Genomic DNA, 9,034 nt, shown 5'->3' with positions numbered 1-9,034 from the left:
CCCTCAATTCCCCACATTTCAGGTTCGGGATAGCCGGTAGATAGCCGATTGCATCAAGGACTTCAGTTAGCATTGCATTATCAAAATTATAGGTTCACAGACTCGCATCTTATTGGTTAGTTGGGGGCCCACGTGTCATTGCAAAAGTAATTTTATACTTTAGTTATCTGATTTAAAATATGTATGAAAATATTAAGCTTTTACACCATGTTTTTGGCGAGTTTTGGTATTATCGAAGAAAAATGACGAAAATGCCCCTATGAGTTAGAAAATAATATTTTATTGTTTGATTTGGAAACGACTTATGATTTTTTTGAAATGCAGGATTTAATAACTGTCGCTCACTGGGGAGATGCAAAAGCTGATGCTAAGCCTTGCGGGCTCCGATCGGCATTCGGGGTAATGAGTGCCATCGGGACGTCGCGACGGTTGTCACGGGCCCGATAGGAGTTCCAGGTCGTGACAAAGACAATTTATAAAATCATTTCATCTAAACACATTTTCCATAAAATTAAAAAATCAGATAAAAACATACTTTAGATAATTTAAAATGATGATAAGGTTACTCATTTCACAATAGCGGGATTTCTACATTGCTATTGATTCGTACATGTATAATTATTCCTATTTGCCAATCACATACTTCATTCGGCAAGCTTCCACAACAAATTTTCCTAGCAACAATTTAAACCCGATATACTTAGTGCATCAATTCCATTTCTCTTTCTCATTCTATCATAATCCATTCACCTAATTCACATCTTAATACATTTTTACTAAAATTAATTACATCCTTTGCTCACGTAATTCTTTAGATTATTAAACACCGGTAACTTATTTATGGTATTAAGTGCCTATTTCAACCTTCTAAGCAACTTAAATTTATTTCATATCACCAAATAACTAATGTATAATTAAATAAAATGAGTTAGCCTTTAAACAGTCCAATTTCACAATAAGCCATGGAGAAGAGTAAAGAAATTTTACCCAATTAGGCTAGGTTGGCCCAAGTCTCCACCTTCCTTTTCTTTTGGACTTTTATTCCTTTGTTGTTTTTGGGTCCTTTTTCATGGACTTCTCCCATTTCTTTTTAATTGGGCCATGCCCATTCTTTCCTTATTGGGCCATGTCCATTTATATGCATATATATATATATTTTTCTTTTCTTTTCTCTTCTTTTCTTTTCTTTTCTTATCTTTTCTTTTCTTTCTCTCTTTCTCTTCCTTTTCTCTCCAGCTGACCAGCAGCTTCTTGCTTGTCTTTCTTTTTCCTTTCTCACGTACAAGAGCTGTCCACAATTTTCTCCTCTTTCTCCCTCTCACCGTCGGCCACAACTTCTTGTCTTTCAACCAAGAAATTTTCAGCAGCTAGAGCTGCTCATATCTACACCAAAATCAGTAGTTAAGCTGCTCTATTTCTCCTCAAAATCAGCAGCTAAGCTGCTCTATTTTCTCTTCAAAAATCAGCAGCCAAAGCTATAAAGATTAGCAACTAAAATCGCACCTTTCAACCCTCAAAATCAACAACCAAAACTTCACTTTCCAGCCTTCAAAATCAGCAGCTAAAGCTGCTCATCTCACCCTTAAATTGGTAGCAAAATTGGCTCTCCTTTCTTCCCTAAATGGCAGCAAAACTGCCCCCATCAACTCAGCTTTTTCAGCCTTCCTTTTCTTCCTTTCTTCTCCCTCACCGTTCGCCTTTTTTCTCCTTTCTTTTTTTTCCTTTCTCTTGGCTGCTTCTTTCTTCTTTCTTTCCTTTGTTCTTTTGTTTCTCTTTTATTCTCCCTCACAACCGACTTCTCTCCCTTCTTCTTTACTCTAATTGTTTACTTGTTTATATATATATATATTTTTTATTTTCTTCTTTCATGAATGTTCCAACTTGACCGCCCCCCCCCCCCCTTTTTCCTTCCTTCTCCATTTTATTCCACATGGTCGGCCTTCCTCCATCAAACAAAGTAAAGAGTCTTTGACTCTTTTTATTGACCACATAGGCGGCTGCCCATGTTGGTCTTCTTTTTATATATATATATATATACTTATATTATTATTTCACTATTTGTTTATTTTATTTCTTCCATTAATTCCACTACATAATCCTTCAATCTTTATATTTTAGATTTGATCCTTTTAATACATCTAAAAATTTCAATTTTCATCTATCTTCCTTTCTCCGTACATGTACTACCAAATTATCAAAATTGCACTTTAACGCAGTATTACCATAATATTTAAATATCCACTCATTCGCGTTGGCTCGACTTAGCAAAACACGCTTATTTCACTTTCGTCGTTCATCTCCAAAAATTTATTTGTATTTCTTCTCCCCCACTTGGATCAACCACATGATCCTTCTTCATGACTGATTTTGATTTCGACATCCGGTTAAATATTAATATTTTAATATTATTTTATTAATAAAATATTATTTTATTCTAAAAATTTCCTCTTGTCTCCTTGGTACCTAAAATACATTATTATGCCTCAATTGACTTCCGAATCACCTTTTATCTCACAAATTCTCTTTCGATAAAAATATTTTTATTTTATTGTTATTTCCTCACTTGCGAAATATTTTATCCTAAACTATTCCTTTCATCTTTCATCACTTTTAAACATTATAATTGACCTCAATTTGCATCTTCTCAACTTTATTAATCACTGTTTCAAAATATGGGATATCACATAATTTTTTTACCTTTTTGGTTAAAAGAGATTACAATTGAATATTTACCTCCAGAAACGTAAAGCAAAAGCTATCCATGGAGAAGAAAAGTTCATTTATAGTCACTCATGCCTTCGAAAGCCTTATTACTTGCTTTAAATGGTTTTATAATCTCATAATTTACTTTAAGTTGAATTTTTTTACATTTTTTGTTAAAACAGATGATAGTTAGATGTTTGCCTCGGGAAACATGAAGCGAAAGGCATCCATTGAGATGGAAAGTTCATTTATAGTCACTCATACCTTCAAAAGCCTTATTACTCACTTTAAAATGGTTTTATAATCTCATAATTGATTTTAGGTTGATTCTTTTTTACATTTGTTGTTAAAACAGAATATAATTGAATGTTTGCCTTGAGAAACGTGATGCGAAAGCCATCCATTGACAACAAAAGTTAATTTGTAGTCACTCATTCCTTTGAAAGGCTAATTACTCCCTCCAAATGGTTTTATGATCTCATAATTGATTTTATTTTTTTACATTTTTGGTTAAAACAGACTATAAGTGATTGTTTACCTTGGGCAATGTGAAGCAGAAGTCATGCATTGAAAAAAAAATTTCATTTATAGTCACTCATGCCTTCGAAAGCCTTATTACCTGTTTAAAATGATTTTATAATCTGATAATTGATTTTAAATTGAATTTTTTTACCCTTTTGGTTAAAAGAGATTATAACTGAATGTTTACCTCTGGAAACGTGGAGCGAAAGCCATCCATTGAGAAGAAAATTTCATTTATAGTCACTCATGCCCTCGAAAGCCTTATTACTAGCTTTAAATGGTTATATAATCTCATAATTTATTTTAAGTTGAATTTTTTTATATTTTTTATTAAAACAGATGATAGTTAGATGTTTGCCTCGGGAAAGCCATCCATTGAGTTGAAAAGTTTATTTATAGTCATTCATGGTTTTAAAAGTCTTATTACTCACTTTAAATGGTTTTATAATCTTATAATTGATTTTAAGTTGAATGTTTTTGCATTTTTTGTTAAAACAGATTATAATTAGATGTTTACCTCGAGAAACATGAAGTGAAAGCCATCCATTGACAAGAAAAGTTCATTTGTAATCACTCATGCCTTCCAAAGCCTTATTACTCGCTTTAAATGGTTTTATAACCTTATAATTGATTTTAAGTTAATTTTTTTTAAATTTTTGGTTAAAACAGATTATAATTGAATGTTTGGCTCCGGAAACGTGAAGGGAAGCCCATCCACTGACAAGAAAAGTCCATTTATAGTCACTCATGCCTTCAAAAGCCTTATTACTCGCTTTAAATGGTTTTATAATCTCATAATTTATTTTAAATTGAATTTTTTTTCATTTTGATTAAAACAGATTATGAGAGAATATTTGCCTCATGAAACGTGAAGCGAAAGCCGTCATTGGGAAGAAATATTCATTTATAGTCACTTATACCTTCGAAAGCCATATTACTAGCTTTAAATGGTTTTATAATCTCATAATTTATTTTAAGTTGAATTTTTTTTACATTTTTGGTTAAAATAGATTATAATTGAATGTCTGCCATGAGAAACAAGAAGCTAAAGCCATCCATTCTCAAGAAAAGTCCATTTATTGTCACTTAGGCCTTCGAAAGCCTTATTGGTCACTTTAAATGGTTTTATAATCTCATATTCGATTTTAAGTTGAATTTTTTTACCTTTTTGGTTAAAACAACTTATAATTAAATATTTGCTTTGGGGAACATGAAGCAAAAGCCATCCAATGAGAAGAAAAGTTCATTTATAGTCACTCATGCCTTTGAAAGCTTTATTACTTGCGTTAAATGGTTTTATAATCTCATAATTTATTTTAAGTTGAATTTTTTTATATTTTTTATTAAAACAGATGATAGTTAGATGTTTGCCTCGGGAAAGCCATCCATTGAGAAGAAAAGTTCATTTATAGTAACTCATGGCTTCAAAAGTCTTATTACTCACTTTAAATGGTTTTATAATCTCATAATTGATTTTAAGTTGAATGATTTTGCATTTTTTGTTAAAACAGATTATAATTAGATGTTTACCTCAAGAAACATGAAATGAAAGCCATCTATTGACAAGAAAAGTCCATTTGTAATCACTCATGCCTTCAAAAGCTTTATTACTCGCTTTAAATGGTTTTATAACCTCCTAATTGATTTTAAGTTGAATGTTTTTACATTTTTTGTTAAAACAAATTATAATTGAATGTTTAGCTTGAGAAACGTGAAGGGAAGCTCATCCACTAACAAGAAAAGTCCATTTATAGTTACTTATGCCTTCAAAAGCCTTATTACTTGCTTTAAATGGTTTTATAATCTCGTAATTGATTTTAAGTTGAATTCTTTTACATCTTGGTTAAAACAGATTATAAGAGAATATTTGCCTCATGAAACGCGAAGCAAAAGCCATCATTGGGAAGAAATATGCATTTATAGTCACTTATGCCTTCGAAAACCATATTACTCGCTTTAAATGGTTTTATAATCTCATAATCTATTTGAAGTTGACTTTTTTTAACATTTTTAGTTATAACAGATTATAATTGAATGTTTGCCATGAGAAACATGAAGCTAAAGCCATCCATTCCCAAGAAAGTCCATTTATTGTCACTCAGGCCTTCAAAAGCCTTATTACTTGCTTTAAATGGTTTTATAATTTCATTATCAATTTTAAGTTGAATTGTTTTTACATTTTTGGTTAAAACAGGTTATAATTGAATATTTTCTTTGGGCAACATAAAGCAAAAGCCATCCAATGAGAAGAAAAGTTCATTTATAGTCCCTCATTCCTTTGAAAGTCTTATTACTGACTTTAAATGGTTTTAGAATCTTATAATTTATTTTAAGTTGAATTTTTTCACATTTTTGGTTAAGGCAGATTATAATTGAATGTTTACCTTGGGAAACATGAAGGGAAAGCCATCCATTGATGAGAAAAGTTCATTTATAGTCACTCATACCTTCGAAAGCCTTATTACTCTCTTTAAATGGTTTTATAATCTCATAATTGATTTTAAGTTGAATTTTTTTACATTTTTGTTAAAATAGATTATAATTGATTGTTTACCTTGGGAAACGTGAAGCAAAAGTCATGCGTTGACAAGAAAAGTTCATTTATAGTCACTCAAGCTTTCGAAAGTCTTATTACTCGCTTTAAATGGTTTCACAATCTAATAATTCATTTTAAGTTGAAATTTTTTACATTTTTCTTTAAAACAGATTATAATTGAATGTTTGCCATGGGAAGCGTGTAGCAAAAGCCATCCATTGCTAAGAAAAGCCCATTTATTGTCACTTATACCTTCGTAAGTCTTATTACTTGCTTTAAATAGTTTTATAATCTCCTAATGATTTTAAGTGAATTTTTTTACTTTTTGCTTAAAATAGATTATAATTGAATATTCACCTCAAGAAACGTGATGCGATAGCCATCCATTGAGAAGAAAGTTCATTTATAGTCACTCATAGCTTCGTAAGCCTTATCAATAACTTTAAATGGTTTTATAATCTCATAATTGATTTTAAGTTGAATATTTTTGCCTTTTTGGTTGAAACAGGTTATAATTGACTATTTGCTTCAGGAAACGTGAAGCAAAAGCCATGCATTGAGAAGAAAAGTTCATTTATAGTCACTCATGCCTTTGAAAGCCTTATTACTCACTTTAAATGGTTTTATAATCTCATAATTTATTTTCGATTGAATGTTTTTTACATTTTTGGTTAAGACAGATGATAGTTACTTGTTTGCCTTAGGAAACGTGAAATGAAAGCCATCCATTGACAAAAAGGTCCATTTGCAGTCATTGATGCATTTGAAAGCCTTATTTCTCTGTCACGACCCAGAACTCCCCATCGGGCCCGTGACAACCGTCGCGAAGCCTCGACAGACATTCTTCACCCTGGATGCCGATTGAAACCTCGCAAGGCTCTCGTATCAGCTTTCGTACTTCCCTAGTGAGCAATAGTTATCAAATATCGTAATTCGAAAGATTACAAGTCATTTCCAAATCAGAACATAACATATTGTTTTCTGGCTTACAAGGGCATTTTCATCATTTTTCGTCGAAAATCTCAAAACTTGCTAAAAATATAGTAAGTAAGCAAAAAATATATATTTAGTGATTTGAAAACAAATTAAGTATCTAAAACATTCATTTGAAGTGAAAAATTGACCATTTGAATATAATAAAAATATTCAATAAAATAAACTATTTTTGTCACGACCCAAATTCCAGGCCATGACCGACGCAAGGGCCTAATAGACATAGTCCATTAAGCTCAAGCAAGCCTATTAATCTAACGTACTCATCATTCCATCATAACTACTAAGTCCTATTTCATAACTTAGAATCATACTAAAATTAAACATTCGCCAACTCATACTGGCATATCAATTAAGTGTACATTGCCTACAACATGTATCTTAATAATTTACATCAAGTTTGTCTATACATCTCAAAAAAAAAAAACTTGACTTCCAGCGGAGGGACTCGAATGAATGTACAGCTACTGAATGCCGAGACACCTACCAAAAGATGGATATAAGTCTCCAAGGACACCTCGTCCTAGTTACTTGCTGCCTCGTGATCTGAAAACATGAAGTTAAAAACGGTGAGTATAAACTCAGTGAGTGAACAAGAAAGGGAACAAGCATACCATAAGGAATCTTTAATGAAATCACGATGCATTCTTTTTCAAAACAATGCAATTTGTTTCTATTCTTATTAAAAACCCTCATCAAGCCCTTAAATGATTAATCCTTTAAAGATCATGAACCCATACATAACAAACCATTTGAAAAATGAAAGCTTCAATATTACACAAGCAAGTCAAATACGACAACGAATCTTCGCTGTAGCGGAAAGGCATTCTCATTGCAGCATAGCTGTAGCGAGAATGAATTTTCATTGTAGCGACGTTGGGATTTAGTTATTAGTCGAACGAGGGTGTCTCAATTGGCCGAGGGTTTCTCACTAAACCTCCCCATTTTAAACTTAACTCATCTAATGTCACGACCCGGAACTCCCATCGAGCCCGAGACAACCACCGCGAAGCCTCGACAAACATTCTTCCCCTGAATGCCTTTTGAGACCTCACAAGGCTTTTGTACCAGTTTTTCCATTCCTCTCTCTTTTTTTCTTTTTTTTTTGAATAATAAAATACAATAAAAATATTAATTAAAATAATCTATTTTAATGTAAAACAATATATATATATATGTATGTTTTTGAAACATCAAAAATTAATTTTCTGCATATAAAAACAAAATAAATTTATACATATTGTAATATAGAAAATTAGAGTATGCAATTTAAATTACAATGACACGTGGGCCCTCAAATAACTGAGAATGTTTAAGTCTATAACCTTGCTTTCTAGGATGCAACTCTGAAATTTACTTCTCGATGCAATTGACAGTCTACTGCCTATTCTAAGCCTAAAAAATGTATAAGAAGAAGGGGTGAGATTATAAAATCCTAGTGAGTAGACAGACATCATCAAACTAATCTAAAGCCGAGTAATAGGAGACAATTAAAATAATTCATCCCAAACCATATAAATAATTGGATTTCATCCAATTACTCAACATGGCTTATGTACTTTTCAAAAACTTGGCCCTTGCCAAAAATCCATTCGCGAGGATACCCCACGAAGGCATCTTACCGAGACCGCCAAGGCTGTTTATTGTCACACACATGAACACATTTCACCTCTGACAACACAGCTGTTCCTCGACGTTGGTTGAGTCCCAGTTTCACGTGGTGGCCAGCGTGAAGTGTACTCAAATCCTACCTCGGGAGTTATCCTACGCGCCTCTTCAATCAAGCTAAGCTCAATAATTGGGAACCGTGCCCCTCTAAATAGGCTGGCCCATAGAACCCTCGTCACTGTAGTGCCCACTTTATAATCCACCAACCAATAAAATCACAATAGTATGACATGGCTCACTTAACACATTCAAGGCAAATCAAAGCAGTTCACATATTCCTAAAATCATAAAAATAACCAGTCATACCCACATTTATCATAATCCATTTATAGTAAAATCATGGATAAACAACACAATCATAGTATAGGTCTCCAATTACTCTATTTTTGAAATCATTATTAAATTTTCAAAAATTTTATAAAATTATTTTATAAAATCCCATTTTCCCATAAAACACAATAATTTTCCAATTAAACCATTTTTCCATAAAATCACACAATTAAATAAATCTACTCTAGATAATTAAGACGATAGTAAGTTTACTCACTGTACTAGGAGTAGATATACTCCTATTCTCGGTCCTCGGGTGTAGTCTTTTACCCGTATCAGATA

General features: G+C 32.1%; 1 long non-coding RNA gene across 1 annotated transcript; it reads right to left on the bottom strand.

Moving 5' to 3' along the window:
• Nucleotides 1–8,079: 8,079 nt before the first annotated feature.
• On the bottom strand, nucleotides 8,080–9,034 carry LOC108663887. The gene is made up of 2 exons (XR_001929990.1): nucleotides 8,970–9,034; nucleotides 8,080–8,149 (listed from the first exon to the last, which is right to left on the bottom strand). It is a non-coding gene; the product is annotated as an uncharacterized LOC108663887 (long non-coding RNA).

The sequence above is a fragment of the Theobroma cacao genome, unplaced genomic scaffold (assembly GCF_000208745.1).
Source record: "Theobroma cacao cultivar B97-61/B2 unplaced genomic scaffold, Criollo_cocoa_genome_V2, whole genome shotgun sequence".
In the NCBI taxonomy this organism is placed as follows: domain Eukaryota; kingdom Viridiplantae; phylum Streptophyta; class Magnoliopsida; order Malvales; family Malvaceae; genus Theobroma; species Theobroma cacao.
This window is presented reverse-complemented; position numbering and strand designations above follow the sequence as displayed.